Source organism: Chiloscyllium plagiosum, unplaced genomic scaffold, assembly GCF_037043375.1.
Source record: "Chiloscyllium plagiosum isolate Xiang-an unplaced genomic scaffold, Cpla_swu_hap1 HiC_scaffold_27, whole genome shotgun sequence".
In the NCBI taxonomy this organism is placed as follows: Eukaryota; Metazoa; Chordata; class Chondrichthyes; order Orectolobiformes; family Hemiscylliidae; genus Chiloscyllium; species Chiloscyllium plagiosum.
Genome location: NW_028270165.1, coordinates 78,917,113 through 78,937,829, shown reverse-complemented (window position 1 = coordinate 78,937,829; position 20,717 = coordinate 78,917,113). Strand labels below are relative to the sequence as shown.

Sequence of the window (20,717 nt, the reverse complement as noted above, 5' to 3'; positions counted from 1 at the left end):
TTAGTAGGTCTATAATACAATCTTACCTATCTGTAAGAATATGGTGGTTATGGTTGGGGATTTTAACTTTCCAAACATAGACTGGGACTGCCATAGTGTTAAAGGTTTAGATGGAGAGGAATTTAAGTGTGTACACAAAAGTTTTCTGATTCAGTATGTGGATGTACCTACTAGAGAGGGTGCAAAACTTGACCTACTCTTGGGAAATAAGGCAGGGCAAGTGACTGAGGTGTCAGTGGGGGAGCACTTTGGGGCCAGTGACCATAATTCTATTAGATTTAAAATAGTGATGGAAAAGGATAGACCAGGTCTAAAAGTTGAAGTTCTAAATTGGAGAAAGGCCAATTTTGACGGTATTAGACAAGAACTTTCAAAAGCCGATTGGGGACAGATGTTCGCGGGTAAAGGGACGGCTGGAAAATGGGAAGCCTTCAGAAATGAGATAACGAGAATCCAGGGAAAGTATATTCCTGTTCGGGTGAAAGGAAAGGCTGCTAGGTATAGGGAATGCTGGATGACTAAAGAAAAAGAAGGAAGCATATGTAAGGTATAGACAGGATAGATTGAGTGAATCCTTAGAGGATTATAAAGGCAGTAGGCATACTTAAGAGGGAAATCAGGAGGGCAAAAAGGGGACATGAGATAGCTTTGGCAAATACAATTAAGGAGAATCCAAAAGGTTTTTATAAATACATTAAGGACAAAAGGGTAACTCGGGAGAGAATAGGGCCCCTCAAAGATCAGCAAGGCGGCCTGTGTGAGGAGCTGCAGAAAATGGGGGAGATACTAAATTAGTATTTTGCAACAGTATTTATTGTGGAAAATGATATAGAAGATATAGACTGTAGGGAAATAGATGGTGACACCTTGCAAAATATGTCCAGATTACAGAGGAGGAAGTGCTGGATGTCTTGAAATGCATAAAGGTGAATAAATCCCCAGGACCCAATCAGGTGTACCCTAGAACTCTGTGGGAAGCTAGAAAAGTGATTGCTTGGCCTCTTGCTGAGATATTTATATCATTGATAGTAACAGGTGAGGTGCCGGAAGACTGGAGGTGGGCTAATGTGGTGCCACTGTTTAAGAAGGGTGGTAAGGACAAGCCAGGGAACTATAGACCAGTGAGCCTGACGTCGGTGGTGGGCAAGTTGTTGGAGGGAATCCTGATGGACAGGATGTACATGTATTTGGAAAGGCAAGGACTGATTAGGGACAGTCAACATGGCTTTGTGCATGGGAAATCATGTCTCACAAACTTGATTGAGTTTTTTGAAGAAGTAACAGAGAATTGATGAGGGCAGAGTGGTAGATGTGATTTATATGGACTTCAGTAAGGCGTTTGACAAGGTTCCCCATGGGAGGCTGATTCGCAAGGTTAATCTCATGGAATACAGGGAGAACTAGCCATTTGGATACAGGACTGGCTCAAAGGTAGAAGACAGAGGGTGGTGGTGGATGGTTGTTTTTCAGACTGGAGGCCTGTGACCAGTGGAGTGCCACAAGGATCGGTGCTGGGTACTCTACTTTTTGTCATTTACATAAATGATTTGGATGCGAGCATAAGAGGTACAGTTAGTAAGTTTGCAGTTGACACCAAAATTGGAGGTGGACAATGAAGAAGGTTACCTCAGATTACAACAGGATCTGGATCAGATGGGCCAATGGGCTGAGAAGTGGCAGATGGAATTTAATTCAGATAAATGCAAGGTGCTGCATTTTGGGAAAGCAAATCTTAGCAGGACTTATACGCTTAATGGCAAGGTTCTAGGGAGTGTTGCTGAACTAAGAGACCTTGGAGTGCAGGTTCATAGCTCCTTGAAAGTAGAGTCGCAGGTAGATAGGATTGTGAAGGAGGCATTTGGTATGCTTTCTTTTATTGGTCAGAATATTGAGTGCAGGAGTTGGGAGGTCATATTGCAGCTGTACAGGACATTGGTTAGGCCACTGTTGGAGTATTGCATGCAGATCTGGTCTCCTTCCTATTGGAAGGATGTTGTGAAACTTGAAAGGGTTCAGAAAAGATTTACAAGGATGTTGCCAGGGCTGGAGGATTTGAGCTGTAGGGAGAGGCTGAACAGGCTGGGGTGTTTTACTTGGAACGTCGGAGGCTGAGGGGTGACCTTATAGAGGTTTACAAAATTATGAGGGGCATGGATAGGGTAAATAGGCAAAGTCTTTTCCCTGGGGTCAGGATTCCAGAACTCGAGGGCACAGATTTAGGATGAGAGGGGAAAGATATAAAAGAGACCTAAGAGGCAACTTTTTCACACAGAGGGTGGTACGTGTATGGAATGAGCTGCCAGAGGACGTGGTAGAGGCTGGTACCATTGCAACATTTAAGAGGCATTTGGATGGGTATATGAATGGGAAGGGTTTGGAGGGATATGGGCTGGGTGCTGGCAGATGGGACTACATTGGGTTGGGATATCTGGTCGGCATGGACGGGTTGGACTGAAGGGTCTGTTTCCATGCTGTACATCTCTCTGACTCTATGACAGCCGATGGGATGAATGGCCTAATTTCTGCTCCTATGTCTTATGATCTCTTGTTGTCCTGGATTCAGTGAGAGTGGGAGCAGGAGAAGGTCATTTGGTCTTTTGAACTTGCACCAGCATTGAACAGATCATAACGGGATATTAATCTACCAACATCTCGGTGGATAGACTGGGACTTTTTTCACTGGAGCACAGAGGGTGAGAGGTGACCTTACAGGAGGTGTATAAAATCATGAGGGACATCTATGAGGTGACCACCGGGTATCCTTTCCCTAGGGTGGGGGTATCAAGATTATGCAGTAAATTTGAAGGGGAGAGGAGAAAGATTTTAAAAAGGCATGAGGGGCACCTTTATTTTTTACACAGAGAATAGTTGGTGTGGAATGAATATCCAGAGGAAGTGATGGATGCAGGTACAGTAACAACATTTAAAAGACATTTGGATAAGTACATGAATAGGAAAGGTTCAGAGGGATATGGGCCACACACAGGTAGGTGGGACTAGTTTAGTTTGAATATAGTCAGCATGGACAAGTTGGACTGAAGGGTCTGTTTCTGTGCTGTCTGATACTATAACTGTTCTTTCCTGATCTTAAAATCATTTTCTTGCCTTCCCCTATAACCATCTACTTCTTTGCTGTTTAAAACCCAGATGAACTCAGCCTTGAATATATTCAACAACCCCCTAACTGCAGAAAGACATCCCCACTTCTGAACTCAATTCCTCTTGCTAATATACCACTTGCCTTGCTGATTGCTTGCTGCATCTGTCTGACAACTGGCATTGACTGGTGTAGAAAGGATGCTGAGGTCCCTCTAAACATCCACACATCATTCCTGAAGAAGGGCCCGTGCCCAAAATGTTGCCTCTCCTGCTCCTTGGATGCTGCCTAACCTACTGTCCTTTTCCAGTACCACACTTTTTGACTCTGCTCTCCAGTATCTGCAATTCTCACTTTCTCCACATCCCAATACGTCACCATTTAAATAATACACCACCTTTGTTTTTTTTCCACAGCAAATGCTAAAAATTCACATGGTGGTTCTGCATTTGCCATGTGTTTGCAAATTGTGGTCTTCTGTACATAGGGGAGACCAAGCGTAAACTTGGGGAACGATTCGCTGAGCGTAGCAGCTGGATCCACAGAGGCCGTACAGATCTCCCAGTCACCACCCATTTTAATTCCCCCTCCCACTCTCTTTCTGGCATGACCATCTTCGGCCTCTTCCATTGTCACAACGAACCAAACCGCAAATTGGAGGAACAACACTTCATCCTCTGCCTGGGCAGCTACAGCTCGGAGGACTCAACATTGATATCTCCTCTTTCAAATAACCACCCTTCCCAATTCCCGACTCCCTTCTGAGCCTGGATGGCTCATTTCCACTGGTCCATGCTACCAACCAGATCGTACCCTCACCCTGTCTTCACCTAGCCACACTTCACCACACTGCCCCTTGCATCCCCTTTATCTGCATCTCTCCCTACACCAGGTCCCAGTCCTGAAGAAAGATTACACCCGAAATGTCGATTTCTCCACCTCCTGATGCTGCCTGGCTTGTTGTGTTCTTCAAGTCTCCTGCCTGTCTATTTTGCGAATTGAGACACAGACCTGTACCAACGTTTCCAGAGTCTGTCCCCTCCCGGATTCACTCTCTTTCCTTTCAATTGCTGCAAGACAATAATTGAATCCCAGAATGAAAAACAAATGGAAAAGAGAGTGTCGTACTCACAGATCTTGGACAGAGGAAGGAATTTGCCGTCTGGGTGAAGCTCAATCTTTATTCAGAGAGAGGAGCAGGAGTAGCAGCTTCAAAAACTCATGAACCAACGTCCGCATTCAGACAATGGGGTGGCTGTGATTGGCAGGAGGACCAGACTCTCTCCGGTCCTCCAGGATTTTCTACTGGTCAATCAAGAAAAGGTCACGCGCCTTTTTTTTGCGATTTGGAGATGCGGTGTTGGACTGGGGTGCACAAAGTTAAAAATCACACAACGCCAGGTTATAGTCCAACAGGTTCAATTGGAAGCACACTAGCTTTCGGAGCGACGCTCCTTCATCAGGTGATTGACAATCGGGCGATGAACATGCCCAGTATTTTGCTGACACCGGCGGGCATGCGCACGGCTTTGCTGACACCGGCAAACATGCGCAGTATGCTCTACGCGGATGGTGTTCCTGGCAAATTTTAAGAGTCCAAATGCCAAAAGGAAATAAAAAAAGGGCAGAACCACAATTTTTCCCCTGTGGTTCGACATGTTATTGCCTTTGCATTTTCTCTCGTTGCTCAACGTTTGTATGTCCTTTCCCCTTGTTGAGGGAGTGTCCCAGTGAGCTGTCTGTGGGAAGGAACTGTAACCAGTTATACAGACTATAGAAATATTACACTATTCGTAGCAGGAGGTACCTGTACGTGCTGAGTGTGATCACAGTTTCAATTGTTCATCGGAAACAGAGAGACAAAAGGATACCAGAACTGCGGAGAAGTTGTGGAAATGTGGAGACTAGGGATTCCATTCCCTGTCGGTACTGGAGATTCAGCAGCTCAGTCGCAGTGGTGAGAGGTCGTTTTTCAAAACATTGTTACAACATTATTTCCCATTGACAAAAACATATTCACGCTGCCCGATTACCTTGAACTTATACGAGTGCCCGGTCATAAAATCTTTAATAATAGCTTTGAACATTTTCGCTATGACACAGTTTCCTGTTCTCGGTCTCCCTTTTTGTAGAAAGGAGTTTTCCAATCTAAAGAAACCTTCCCTGAAACTAATGTGGTTTGGAAAATTAAAACCAATGCATTAACTATTTCACTCGCCAGTTTTTCTTTGAGTCAAGGATGAAATCCTTCGGGTACCTGGGACTTGTCAACCCGTAGTTTCAACAGTTTACTCAGTACTACTTCCCTGGTAATTGTAATTTTCTTCAGTTCCTCCCTCCCTTTCAATTCCTGATTTACAGCTAGTACCAGGGTGTTTCTTGTATCCTCTCTAGTAAAGACATTCAAGCTCTTTCAATTCATCTGTCATCTCTTTATTCTCTGTTATTGAGTCCCCAGACTCATTTTCTACAGAACCAACACTTATTTTGTGGGCAAATCTTTCCTCTCCAGAAAGTCTTGGTACTTAACACGATAAAACTCACTAAAATATTATTCATTCAAACTTTACCAAGCACACCCTACAGATTTAAAATCCCACAGTGACACCGTTTTGTTATGATCTTTAATTTTGAAGAGAAATTTGAATACCTGTGATTAACTGGAAGAACTGTACACTAAGTTTTCACATTTTTAAACAAAAAAAACCAATTAATTGGAGTAACTTAACAGAATAGCATGTTTGGCCTTAAATTGTAAATCTAGTTTGCTTTCATGTGACGGAGCAGGTCCACACCAGGGAGAAGCCGTTCACCTGCTCTGTGTGCGGGAAGGGGTTCATTGATTGGTCTTCCCAGCGGAGACACCAGCCTGTCCACACTGGGGAAGAGACCATTCACCTGCTCCGTCTGCAGGAAGGTATTCAGTCAGTCATCCCATCTGTTCAGACACCAATCCAGTAACACCGAGTAGAGAACGTTTGAAAGCTTTGTGGGTGCGACTTCTATTAATATTCAAGAGGGCATACATTCCTTGGTGAATTGAACACCTATTTAAGACACACTTACTGATTTGGAACATGCAATAGAGTTGGGAGGTGCATACGCGTCATGTTTATCTCTGTGAAGAAGTTTACTCTGTGTAAAGATTGGCTCCGCTTTCTCCCTTTCCATGAGGCTGTGAGGACGATAACATGGTGTGAGATGTTGTATTATAAAGTGGTCTCTTTACTAACCCACTCACAAACGCTTTCTATTTACTCATTCAAAGGTCTTTTCTAATATCTAATAATACTGCATTCCCGTTTGATTCATTCATAACTCCTTCCTATTATGCGGCTTCATTCATTCATAAAATCGCGGTTTTGTAGTCTATTTTACTATTACAAGATAGACTAAATTAAAACACCTTTCAAGTCATTCCTGCTTTTTCACACCTTCAACCCTTATCAGCTCGTTACAAGCAGTGTTTAGACTTATTTCTACATCAAAAGCTAACTCTGAACGCAGTAATGTATTCAGAACAATACCATCCCATGCCATCTTGTCTCCTTGAAAAATTATGATATTAATCAGTCCTTACCAACCACCTCTCGGGACCTGCACAGATACAGAGCATCAAACAGTTTCCTCAACTCGCAGCCACTAACCCTTTAAGAAACTGACTATCTAGACTGCATTTCTGTGAAATTGCAGGAATGAATGAAACTCACGCCGGCAAATACTAAAGAAATCTCACGACCCAGCTGCGGTAAGCAGTTTAATATCCTTTATTCTTTTATTCAGTGCAGGTACAATGTCCAACTTATTTAGAGCATGCAGGCCTAGTATTTTAATGAAAATTTGCTATCTTAAAAGATTAAAGGAATAACACCTCTTAATTCAGCAAGCAGACCACACATATAATCTCATACCTCTCGGGAGTAGCAGCCAGCGTTTGAGTACAATAGATAAAACAATGGAACACCATAGTTTCGGAATGTTAATCTCTGTAAGAACTTTGTTAAAAATCACAACACCAGGTTATAGTCCAACAGGTTTAATTGGAAGCACACTAGCTTTCGGAGGTGATAGTGGAGGGCTCAATCCTAACACACACAATTTATAGCAAAAATTTACAGTGTGATGTAACTAAAATTATACATTGAAAAATTGATTCTGTTAAGCCTTTCATCTGTTAGAATACAGTGATAGTTTCACTTCTTTCATGTGTAAATCACAAAACCTTTTTTTAAAAAAGGTTGCATTCTCGGGTTAGCTGTTAACAATAGACAATAGGTGCAGGAGTAGGCCATTCTGCCCTCCGAGCCTGCACCACCATTCATTATGATCATGGTTGATCATCCTCAATCAGTATCCTGTTCCTGCCTTATCTCCATAACCCTTGATTCCACTATCCTTGAGAGCTGTATCCAACTCTTTCTTAAATGAAGCCAGAGACTGGGCCTCCACTGCCTTCTGGGGCAGAGCATTATACACACCCACCACTCTCTGGGTGAAGAAGTTTCTCCTCATCTCTGTCCTAAATGGCCTACCCCTTATTTTTAAGCTGTGTCCTCTGGTTCGGGACTCACACATCAGCGGAAACATGTTTCCTGCCTAGGAAACATGTATCCACCTAGATGTATTCAGTTATGATCTGTTCAATGCTGGTGCAGGCTTGAAAGACCAAATGGCTTACTCCTGCTCCCAATTCTCCCACTATATCTAGGACAGCAAGAGACCAAAAGACATAGGAGCAGAAATTAGACCATTCAATCATGGCTGATAAGTTTCTCCATCCCATTTTCCCACTTTCTCCCCGTAACCTCTATCCCCTTGATACTCAAGAACGTCTCCATCTCAGTCTTAAATATCCTCACTGACCTGGCCTCCACAGCTTTCTGTGACATCCACAGATTCACTGTCTCTGGCTGAAGAAGTTTCTCCTTATCTCCATTCTAAAAGATCTTCCTTTTACTCGGGCGACGGTCTGTGTGGAGTTTGCACATTCTCCCTGTGTCTGCATGGGGTTCCTCCGGGTGCTCTGGTTTCCTCCCACAGACCAAAGATGTGCAGGTTAGGTGAACTGATCATGCGAAATTGCCATTGGTCTAAATATGGGGGAATGGGTCTGGGTGGATTACTCTTTGGAGAGTCAGTTAGGCCAAAGGGCCTGTTTCCACACTGTAGGGAATCTAATCTAATCTACTCTAAGACTGTGCCCACTGGTTCTAGTCTCTCCTTTGAATGAAAACATCTTCCCAACTTCCATTCTGTCCAGGCCATTCAGTATTCTGTATGTTTCAATTAGATCCACCCTGAGTGCGGATCTGTTAATCAGCATGAACCAGACCCTGCAGGATGAGGTACAGTAGGGATTAGGTTCAGAATGGAGGGAGAGTGTGGGATGGAGATTTTTAACTTTTCAGGAATGAGAGAGGAAAGAGAGTTCACTCTAAATTAGAACTGATCAGATGAGGTGATGGGCCAAAGAGTAGCAGATGAAGTTTAATTTAGAGAAATGTGAGGTGTTGCGTTTTGGTCAAGCAATCCAGGCAGTACTGACATAGTTAAGGGGAATGTTGCAGAAGAAAGAGACCTTGGAGTACAGGTTCATAGTTCCTTGAAAATGGAGTTTATGGGTGAAAGCAAGAAAATAGTTTTAAGACCAGTTTAGAACAGTTACAGAGTCAGACAGCACAGAAACACACCCTTCAGTCCAACTCGTCCATGCTGACTATGTTCTCAAACTAAACTTGTCCCACCTGCCAGTTTTTGGCCCATGTCCCTCTAAATCTTTCATATTCATGTAATTCTCCAAATGTCGTTGTAACCATACCTGCATCCACCATTTCCTCTGGATGTTCATTCCACACATAAACCACTCAAAACAAAAAATGCTCAAGTCTTTTTTTTAAAATATATTTTGAAATCTTTTAAAAATCTTTCTTCCTCTCATCTTAAGAATTTGCTCCCTAATCTTTAAAACCCCACCCTAAGTCTCCCCTCCGGGTGCTCCGGGTGAATTGGCCATGCTAAATTGCCCGTAGTGTTAGGTGAACGGGCAAATGTAGGGGTCTGGGTGGGTTGCGGGTCGGTGTGGACTTGTTGGGCCGAAGGGCCTGTTTCCACACTGTAAGTAATCTTAAAAAAAAGGAAACGGCACCTGCCATTCACCTCATCTATACCCCTCATGGTTTTTTAAAACTTGTTCCAGGTCACCTCTCAACCTCTTGTGCTCCAGTGAAAAAGTCTCAGCCATCCACCTAGATGTAAGTATATTCATATCCAGTTCAATCCTGGTGCAGGCTTGAAAGACCAAATGGCCTACTCCTGCTCCCAATTCTCCCACTGTGTCCAGGACAGCAAGAGACCACAAGACATAGGAGCAGAAATTAGGCCATTCAGCCCATCAGATCTGTTCATACCATTCGATTGTGGCTGATCAGTTTCTCAGACCCATTCTCCAGCTTTCTCCCCATAACCCTCAATCTCCTTGATACTCAAGAACCTATCTAGCTCAGTCTTAAATATCCTCAGTGACCTGGCCTGCACAGCATTAGTTGGCAATGGATTCCACGGAGAATGGAGGGAGAGTGTGTCAGATGGAGATTTTCAGCTTCCAGGGAATGAGAGAAAAAAGAGTTCACTATCAATTAGAATTGATTGGATGGACCAATGGGCCGAGGACTGGCAGATGGAGTTTAATTTAGAGATATGTGAGGTTTGTATTTTGGTCAAGCAATCCAGGCATGACCAACACACTTAAGGAGCGTGTTGCAGAACAAAGAGACCTTGGAGTGCAGGTTCATAGTTCCTTGAAAGTGGAGTCGCAGGTAGATAGGACAGTGAAGAAGGCATTTCCTATGCTTTCCTTCATTGATCAGAGTGGAGAAAGTGAGGTCTGCAGATGCTGGAGATCAAAGTTGAAACTTTATTGCTGGAACAGCACAGCAGGTCAGGCAGCATCCAGGGAACAGGAGATTCGACGTTTCGGGCACAGGCCCTTCTTCAGGAAATGAAGAAGGGCCTGTGCCCGAAACGTCGAATCTCCTGTTCCCTGGATGCTGCCTGACCTGCTGTGCTGTTCCAGCAATAAAGCTTCATTGATCAGAGTATTGAGTAAAGGAGTTGGGATATCATGTTGTGGCTGTACAAGACATTGGTTAAGCCTCTTTTGGAAAGTTGCATATAATTCTGGTCTCTGTCCTATGAAAAGATGTTGTGAAATTTTGAAAGCGCTCGGAAAAGATTTACAAGGCAGTTACCAGATTTGGAGGGTTTGAGCTACAGGGAGAGGCTGAATAGGCCAGGGATAATTTTCCCTGGAGCATCGGAGGCTGAGGGGTGATCTTATTGAAGTTTAAAGGTACAGGAATCGGGTGAATACCCAAAGTCTTTTTCCCAGGGTAGGGGAGTCTGCACTAGAGGGGCAGAGGTTGAAGGTGAGGTTTAAGGGGAAAGGGGCCTGAGGGGCAATATTTTCACAAAGACAGTGGTGCGTGATGGAATGAACTGCCAAAGTGGTGGACGCTGGTACAATGATCATATTTAAATAGCTTCTGGATGGGCCCAGAGGGATATGGGCCAAATGCTGGCAAATTGAACTAGATTAATTTTGGATATCTGATCAGCATGGATGATTTGGACCGAAGGGTCTGTTTCCGTGCTGCATGACTCTAGATTAGATTAGATTAGATTAGATTACTTTACAGTGTGGAAACAGGCCCTTCGGCCCAACAAGCCCACACCGACCCGCCAAAGCATATACCACCCAGACCCATACTCCTACGTTTACCCCTTCACCTAACACTATGGGCAATTTAGCATGGCCAATTCACCTAACCTGCACATTTTTGGATTGTGGGAGGAAACTGGAGCACCCGGAGGAAACCCACGCAGACACGGGGAGAATGTGCAAACTCCACACAGAGTTGCCTGAGGCGGGAGTTGAACCCGGGTCTCTGGCGCTGTGAGGCAGCAGTGCTAACCACTGTGCCACCGTGCCGCCCACTACTCGTCTTTGATGAAAGCAAAAGTGTGGTTGTGAAGACTGGACTTTCAGAGCAGCTTTTAAAGATGTTTTGCCCTTCCTGTGAGCAGAAGAAGTTACAATGAAATGTTTCCTTTGTGAGACAGCAACCAAGTGAGTGAGTACATCTGGGATTTTGGTGAAAAGTGGGAATTCATTGCACTGTGGGGATGAAGCCCTACCCTATTCAGTCATTTCTGCTGGAGGTTGAGACGAGGCTGAGAAGTCTGTAGCCTTAAAACTTGTCCTTTAAACATTTAGACTAAAATGTAATGTTGAATTATAGGACATATTTGCTGCACACTAAAAAATAGACAGGCAGGGAGGCTCAGGGAAAAAAAGGGGGAACCCAAGTTATGCAGAAGATTAAAAACATCTGTTCTCACCAAGTGATAACAGGATGCTCAAAGGCAATTAAGAACACTTGCCTTAACATCAGTGAATCTGTGTAAACAGGACACCGAGTGATAACATTCACGGCTGTTCCCTTGTGAAATTTACGACAGTGTTTGATTCTGACCCTGAAATGAAACTCAGTACTATCAAAAGCCTTGTAATTGACGGTCAGGTCCTATCAATTATAACGGATTCTTATTACCCCTTGCAAGCAAGGCAGACACAGGGAAAAACATCTTTTCTGTTACAAGTCCCTGACTTGAGAGTTCAAAAGGAAACTAAGAGAGAAAGAGAGACAGAGAGACCATTTTAGCGCTGGGACTGCTGAAGCCTGTAGAAAATTAACTCTTTGTGCTTACTTGCTATGGATTGAATTTAATTGTATGTTTGAGACTGATGATTTTGAGTAGCCATTACTGGTTATGAAATGCAAACTCTGTAAAAGATAATATTGATGAAGCTTTAACTTACTTGCTATTCTTGCAGACCAGTCTACAGACCGCCCCACTGTCAATTCTAACTAATCAGACCTTATGTCTTATTTGAATCACAACCCTGAAAAGAAAGCATGTTTAATTTGAGACTAATGAATCAGTTTAAATGCAACTTTACGGGAACATTTCAGCCTCAGGTACAAAATGATTCAGTGCTTAAGATACAAAGCAGGAATCTGCTCCCAGCTTAAAATTATTCTAAACCTAACATTGAAGAGATTCTGACATAATTGGTCGGGAAGCCATTTTATGGTCAAAAGTTTGCCCTCCTTATTAAGAAGCCATTTTGTAAAACAATTGTATCAGAGATGTGAGCTATGCAATGTTACCTTATGCCATCTCCCACTTAATTTAGACTGGTACTTCTTTATAGGAATTTATCTCGCCAGCAGATACCTAACTCGGCTGGATTTGTTTTTCCCACCTGACAGATAGCTCAAGGCCTGTAGGAGTGATCAGTCAAGCGCACACAGATCTGTCAATTCATTTTTCTTCCTTATGAATTATTGTCTTTTACTGTTAGCTGTCTAATTAAGAACATGCAGTGCTTTTTGTAAACGTTTTGTATAAATGAAGCCTGTTTGAGACAGTACAGCAGAGTAGCCTGCCAGGGGTCTTGAAGAGCTGATATCCTACTCTCCTGGGTTATTAGAACCTAGTTAGTTTAGCTTCTCAGTATCAGTGTTATGTTTTAACAGTGATGCTATTGGTAAGTGACTAAAATTAAGCTAAACTGTAAGTGTTTTTTTTATTCCAGACTTCCAAAGAGTATGATCTCTGAGACAAACCAAGAGAGGCTTACAGGTTGAATTCATAAGAGATTCCCAGGGCCATCTCAAATCTGTAGTTTAATAACCTTATCGAAGTTTATAAGGGGCATGGATAGGCTGAATACCCAAAGTCTTTTCCACAGGAAAGGGGAGTCCAGAGCGAGAGAGGCACAGGTTTAAGGTGAGTGGGGAAAGGGACCCGAGGGGCAACCTTTTCACACAGAGGGTGATGCATGTCTGGAAAGAGCTGCCAGAGGAAGTGGCGGAGGCTGGTACAATGACAACATTTAAAAGGCACCAGGAGTACATGAATAGAGGGATATGGGCCAAATGCTGGCAAAAGGAAGCTATTATTTTGAGATATCTGGTCAGCACGACGAGCTGGACGCAACGGTTTGTTTCCACGCTGGATGACTCTACCGTCTTCAGTGAAAGCAGAAGTGTGGCTGTGAACACTGGACTTTGAGAGCAGCTTTCCAAGGTGTTTTGCCCTTACTGGAAGCAGAATAAGTTGCAATGAAATCTTTCATTTGTAAGACAGTAACTGAGTGAGTACATCCAGGATTTTGGTGGAAAGTGGGAATTCATTGCACGGGGGGGATGAAGCACTACTCTATCCAGACATTTCTGCTGGTGGCTATGACTAGGCCTCAAGATTGGGGGAGTAGATTTAGGACAGAGATGAGGAGGAACTGCTTTTCCTGGATACTAGTGAATCTATGGAATTCTCTGCCCAAGGAAGCAGTAGAGGCAGCTTCATTAAGTATGTTCAAGACACAGATGGGTTTTTGCACAGTAGGGGAATAAAGGGTAGTTGGGATAATGCAGGGAGACGATGTAAAGATCAGCCATGATCTTAATGAATGGTGGAGCATGCTGGATGGGCCAAATAGCCACCTCCTGCTTCTATTACTATGAAACTGTAACCCTGCATTTCCCATGGCTAACCCACCTAACCTGCATATCCCTGGACACAATGGGCAATTTAGCATGGCCAATTATATCAAGGCAGGTGAGCAATGTAGTGATGTGGAAAATGTACATCAGAGAACGATAGAAAGGGACAAGGAGAGTAAATATACCAGCACTCAAAACTGGTTTTAAAGATCACAAAAATTCAAACTAAAAACAGCACGTCAGAACATGTGCTGCATTGTAACAAAAGCGAATGAATCGACTGCACACATTGAAGAGAATAATTATGATCTGTGACTCCTTGCAGAGACATGGCTTCAGGATAACAAGGATTGGATCCTAAATATCGAGGGGGTAGTCAAATGGGAAGATCAGTAAAGGTAGAGGGTTAGGCCTGCTAATCAAAGCACTGATAGCAGGGTAGTCTGGTGTCAGCTCAGGTTTCAGGTCCTGATTTTTCTGTCCTCTGTTGAATTGCCTGTTCCCCCAGAGTTAAGAGGTTGGTCTGTTCTCAATTCTGCTGGATTTCTGCTAAAGCTTTCACCCCACCTTGTATATCTTCTGGACAATAAAACATTCAATCGACATCCAACTCACAATCTCCCAGCCTGTCAACCATCCAGACCCAGGGTGTAGTCACAGCAGGGAATCAAACAAGAAAAATGAAACAAAAATCATAAATAAATAGGCACTCATGCTTAATGTTTGTTCATGAGCAAGTAAACCAGAAATAGGGTTCTCCCAGGATTCTTACAGTACCCAGCTAGGATTTACAACATTTACACCAACAGAAATAAAGCATCTGTTATCAAATAGACATAGAGATATACAGCACGGAAATAGACTTTTTCTCTATCTCATACACACACACACGTCCGTGGGGGTGATTTTGTATTTGCAGATACATGCTACTTTGCTCAAAAACTGCACAATCTGCAAGCAGTCAATACATGTAATATTTTGTAAATTCCACTTTGATAATAGATAATGGGCACACTACTTTTTGTCATTTATATAAATGATTTGGATGTGAGCATAGAGGTATAGTTAGTAAGTTTGCAGTTGACACCAAAATTGGAGGTGTAGTGGACAGCGAAGATTACCTCAGATTACAATGGGATCTTAATCAGATAAGGCAATGGGCTGAGAAGTGTCAAATGGAGTTTAATTTAGATACATGTGAGGTGCTGCATTTTGGGAAAGCAAATCTTGGCAGGACTTATACACTTAATGGTAAGGTCCTAGGGAGTGTTGCTGAACAAAGAAACCTTGGAGTGCAGGTTCATAGCTCCTTGAAAGTGGAGTTGCAGGTAGATAAGATAGTGAAGGCGACGTTTGGTATGCTTTCCTTTATTGGTCAGAGTATTGAGTACAGGAGTTGGGAGATCATGTTGCAGCTGTACAGGACATTGGTTAGGCCACTGTTGGAATATTGCATGCAATTCTGGTCTCCTTCCTAACTGAACGATGTTGTGAAACTTGAAAGGGTTCAGAAAACATTTCCAAGGATGTTGTCAGGGTTGGAGGATTTGAGGTATAGGGAGAGGCTGAATAGACTAGGGCTGTTCCCTGCAGTATCAGAGGCTGAGAGGTGACCTTATAGAGGTTTACAAAATCATGAGGAGCATGGATAGGATAAATAGATAAAGGCTTTTCCCTGGGGTTGGGGAGTCCAGAACTAGACGGTATAGGTTTAGGGTGAGTGGGGAAAGATACAAAAGAGACCTAAGGGGCAACTTTTTCACACAGCGGGTGGTAAGTGTATGGAATGAGCTGCCAGAGGAAGTAGTGAAGGCTGGTACCATTGCAACATTTAAAAGGCAACTGGAGGGATATGGGCCACGTGCTGGCAGCTGGGACTAGATTGGGTTGGGATATCTGGTCGGCATGGCCGGTTTGGACCGAAAGGTCTGTTTCCCTGCTATACATCTCTATGACTGTTATAACCAGTCTGACTGAAGATTGAAAAACAGACAGATTCTGACCTCACACCTTTAATGCATTGTCTGAGCTGAGATGTCACCTTTTGTTATGAAAACCTGAGGCTATTGATGGCCGAAGGGCCTGTTTCCACACTAAGTAATCTATCTAATCTACCTATCTATTAGGTTAGGATATCTGATCGGCCTGAATGAGTTGGACTGAAGGGTCTGTTTCTGTGCCGTACATCTCTATGACTCTATCTTGAAGGTGCCTTACAGGAAGTTCTGGAATTTACATATTAAATGATACCTGCAACCTATTCTAAAATATGTAAGACTTAACAACCCAAATTTGTTCAATGTATCATTTCAGTGTAATGTTTTTCCATAAATTCTGTGCCTTATGATCTTATTCTCCACAACCACCTGAAGAAGCAGTGCTATGTTTCCTAATAAACTGTTGGACTTTAGCCTCGTGTTGTGTGATTTTTAACATTGTCCAGGTTAGGGTGGATTGACCATGCTAAATTACCCATAGTGCCCAGGGATGTGCAGATTAGGCGTATTAGTCAGGGGTAAATGCAAAGCAATAGGGGTAGGGGAATGGGTGTGGGTGGATTACCCTTCGGCGGGTAGGTGTGGAGTCTTTGGGCCGGGTGGCCTGCTTCTACACTGTGGGGATTCTCTGAAGGGGAAGGGATTTTTGCAAACTGTGCAGGGCAACGCAGGCGTAGTGGGGACCCGCTGTTGGCTTTGCCCTGCCCCTTACTCCTCCCCCTCTTGTCCCTCCCACCCCCGTTCCAATTGTTGTCGTCACAATGGCCCTGTCAATTTCGGAGTGAAACTCACTTCCTCTGGACAACACTTCATCCTGGGAGGGACAGAGAGAGGGAAATCTGTTCACTTGAAGCAACTAGAGTTAATCCAGGGAGGGAGCAGACTCTGCAAATTCAGGTATGTGTCTTAATTACCCAGGTGAGGAGGGACAGAAGGATAGAGATTAGGAAGGAGGTGGAATAAATCTCTTTTCTGTTTTTACTTTATCTTTTCTTTTCTACCCTGGACTGACAGGCACGACTTTAATCGTCTCTTTTTACAGAGTATTTGAAGATTTGAAGACAGAATTTTCAAAAATCAACAGATGAGGCCTGGAAAATCGACTCCCTTGCTCCTCGGATGATGGCTGACCTGGTGTGCTTTTCCAGCACTGCACTTTTTTAATTCTGCCTCTCCAGTGTCTGCAGACCTTACTTTGATGTCAATGTCTGACAGTCACTCAATCCATCAGGACATTCTGAGAGAAGGAACAAAGCTTTTTGGTTCCGTTTGAGTATGTTTTTAGCATCAGTGGGAGTGGATGAGAGACCTCACTGTTGCAGCTCAGAGTGTGGAGCCAGAAACAGTTATATGGGCCTGGAAAGAAGAATTCACAGCAGGAAGGGGCTCTACACGTGTTTGTGTGCAGCTGAAGCTTCGGCCATGGAGAAACCAGAGGAATTCCGCCCCATGGAGAAACCATGGAAGTGTGGGGACTACAGGAAAGGCTTCTGTGCCCCATCTGTCCTGGAGACTCATCGGCGCAGTCACACCGGGGAGAGGCCATTCTCCTGCCCCGAGTGCGGGAAGGGCTTCAGCAATTCATCCCACCGGTGGATCCATACAGGAGAGAGGCCCTTCAGCTGCCCCTTATGCGGGAAAGCCTTCAGCAATTCTTCTGCCTTGCTGAGGCACTAGTGGGTCCACAGGGGGGAAGCGGCTGTTCCCTTGCCCCGAGTGTGGGAAGGCCTTCAGCAATTCCTCCACCCTGCTGACCCACAGCGGGCCCACACAAGGGAGAGGCCCTTCAGCTGTCCCAAGTGTGCAAAGGGCTTTACCTAGGCCTCCACCCAGCTGACCCACTGGCATGTCCACACGGGGGAAGAGGCCCTTTAGCTGCCCTGAGTGCGGGAAAGGCTTTATGCAGGCCTTCACCCTGCTGACACATCAGCAGGTCCACTCAAGGGAAGAGGCCCTTCAGCTGCCCCGAGTTCAGGAAGGGATTTATCCAGACCTCTGCCCTGTTGAGGCACCAGCGCATCCACACAGGAGAGAGGCCCTTTAGCTGCCCTGAGTGCGGGAAGGGCTTTACCCAGTCCTCCCACCTATGTAGGCACCAGTGAGTTCACATGCCAACACAGGGGAACTGAAGGAGGGTCAGCAGAGTGCCATATTCAACTGGACTATCACCTCAGTTCTGGGGACTCCCGGGTTCGGATCTCGCTGTGGCAGATGGCTGAATTGGAATTCGGTCAGAAATCTGGAGTTCAGAATGTAACAATGAAACCATCTTCGGGGAAAACCCCCATCTGATTCACTTATGTCCTTTTTAGGGAAGGAAACTGCCATTGAAATTGCTGAGTGAGGCAATACTTCCTATGGATTACGGCTGTACCAAGGATCCAATTACAAAGGGAGAACTCGGTACTGACCAATAGTAAAGAAAGTGAGGTGGTGGGTGGAAGGGGACAGGCGCTTTGACCTAGAGTTGTTTAAAAAGCAGCTACTTTTTCTACCCCTTTTTGCTGGGGGGATCTGAAGCTGTCAAAACGTTGGGTCACAATAAAGGTGAACTTACTGCCAGGCTCAGACTCTCACTGAAAGCTTTGAGCTCTGAGGTTTTTGTTTTAAAATTGCCCATTTCTTTCAGCCTCCTGCACTAAGTTTCCGATGTTGTGTATCAGATGGAGCAGTGAATTAGTAGCTAGTTTCATGAGAAATTGTAAATTTTTCAGGAGTGCAGATACTACCTTGTTTAATCGGCAGTTTACTGGCAGCACAGGGAGGTATGGGCTGTGTTCACTAGAAACGAGGTGGAGGTGCTGGTGTTGGGACTAGGTTGGACAAAGTTTAAAAAAAATCACAACACCAGGTTATAGTTCAATAGATTTATTTGGAAGCACTAGCTATCGGAGCATTGCTCCTTCATTTGGGTAATTGTGGTGCAGGATCATAAGACAGATTTTATCGCAAAAGATCACAGTATTATGCAACTGGTATGATATATTGAACAAATGCCAATTGCTGTTAAGTCTTTCAGCTTTTATAATGGGTTGCAGGTTTTAGTTCATTCATGTGTACATCCCAGAACACTCTTAAGTCATATTCTCGAGATGGCTTAAGGTTTTTAAAAATAGGTGACATCTCAGCCCAGATAATGCACGAAAGATGAGATTCGAGTCTGTCAGTATTCCAATCTTAAATCGGACTGGTTCTATTTCCAAAGCAAGAATTTATAAAATATTACATGGATTGGCTGCCTGCATATTGTGCACTTTTTGTGCAAAAGTGAACATACCTGCAAACACAAATTCACCCCATTGTTATATGTGTGCACATGCTTGAGAAAGTGAGTGTGACGGAGTATAAGCCTGTGAGAGGTTGAGTGTTGGGGGGTGAGACAGCGTGTATAGGAGAGAGGTATAGGTAAAAGCGAAGGGTTGCATTTTGCTAAAATAAGGAAAGGCAGAACTTGTACAGTTAATGGTAGGGAGAAAGTGAGGGCTGCAGATGCTGGAGATCAGAGCTGAAAATGTGTTGCTGAAAAAGCGCAGGTCAGGCAGCATCCAAGGAACAGGAGAATCGACGTTTCCTGAAGAAAGGCTTATGCCCGAAACGTCGATTCTCCTGTTCCTTGGATGCTGCCTGACCTGCTGCGCTTTTCCAGCAACACATTTTCAGCAGTTAATGGTAGGGCCCTGGATTGTGTTGTAGAACAGAGGGATAGGGGGAGTTCAGATATATAGTTCATTGAAAGTTGCAGCACTGGTTGGAAGGGTGGTTAAGAAGGCATTCAGCACACTTCCCTTAATTGTTCACACCATTGCATAAAGGAGTTGGGGCATCATGTTGAGGTTGTACAGGATGTTGGTGAGGCCACTTTCAGAGTACTGAGAACGGCCCTGTAATAGAAAGAATTCTATTAGAGGGTTCAGTAACCATTTGCCAGGACTGGAGAGTTTGAGTTATAAGGAGAGGCTGAGATTCTTTTCAGCGCTGAAAATATGTTGCTGGAAAAGCGCAGCAGGTCAGGCAGCATCCAGGGAACAAGAGAATCGACGTTTCGGGTTTTCACTAGAGCACAGGAGGTTGAGAGATGACCTCATTGAGATATGTAAAACCATGAGGGGTGGAAGTAAGGTGAACATCAAAAATAGCAAGGAGCATGCGCGGTTATGTCGAGCCACAGGGGAAAAATTGTAGCATTTGGACACTTCAAATCCGTCAGAAACAGCAACTTCGCCATAGAGCACACTGCGCATGTCAGCAAAAGCTGCTCATGTTCTTCGCTGTCTGCAGGAATGGCATGATTCTGGATTAGTGGTGCTGGAAGAGCACAGCAGTTCAGGCAGCATCTAAGGAGCAGCGAAATTGACGTTTCGGGCAAAAGCCCTTCATTCTTCAAATGGACCAATGAGAAGCCAGGGAGGACCACAAGGACCCTGGTCCTCCTTCCAATCAGAGCCCCCCTATTGTCTGAATGCGGAAGGTGGACCATGAGCTTCTGAAGCTGCTGCTGCTCCTCTCTCTAAAAGAAGATTGAGCTTCAGCCCAGACTGCAACTTCCTTCCTCTATCCACCATCTGTGGGTATGGCACTCTCTTTTCTCAACCCCTTTTCCATTTATGTTTCATTCTGGGGTTCAATTGTTGACTTGCAGCAATTGAAAAGAAAGGTAGCGAATCCAGGAGGGGACAGAGTCAGGAAATGTTGGTCCAGGTCTGTGTCTCAATTGGCAAACACATGGCAAATGCAGTTCGACAGTGTGAAGTTACAGCCTTTGTTGTGTAAAACAAAAACTGCCGAAAGGAGGCGCATTGTTTAAATGGTGATATATTGGGAGGTGGAGAAAGTGAGGACTGCAGATGCTCAAGATCAGAGTCGAAAACTGTGGCGCTGGAAAAGCACAGCAGGGCAGACAGCATCCGAGGAGCAGGAGACTTGACATTTTGGACACAAGCCCTTCATCAGGAATGATGTATGGATGTACCAAAGGGCCTCAGTGTCCTTCGAAACCAGTCAATGCCAGTTGTCAGACAGGTGCAGCAAGCAATCAGCAAGGCAAGTGGTACATTA

The 20,717-nt window shown here is 44.3% G+C and overlaps 2 protein-coding genes across 6 annotated transcripts in view; one reads left to right on the top strand and one right to left on the bottom strand.

Moving 5' to 3' along the window:
* LOC122543561 (uncharacterized) overlaps positions 1-20,717 on the top strand; it is a 696,117-nt gene that overhangs the window by 117,768 nt on the left and 557,632 nt on the right. The window lies entirely within an intron of this gene.
* Positions 1-20,717, bottom strand: part of LOC122543553 (uncharacterized) — a 70,109-nt gene that overhangs the window by 36,196 nt on the left and 13,196 nt on the right. For 2 of the 5 annotated variants that reach the window (XR_015751542.1, XR_015751541.1), the window contains exon 1: positions 4,230-6,067. The exons of 2 other annotated variants lie outside the window; for them this stretch is intronic. The gene's annotated coding sequence lies outside the window, so the exon portion shown is untranslated. Of the gene's footprint in view, positions 1-4,229; positions 6,068-6,179; positions 6,273-20,717 lie in introns of those variants that run through there. One more of the 5 variants, XR_015751544.1, reaches the window with a different exon arrangement.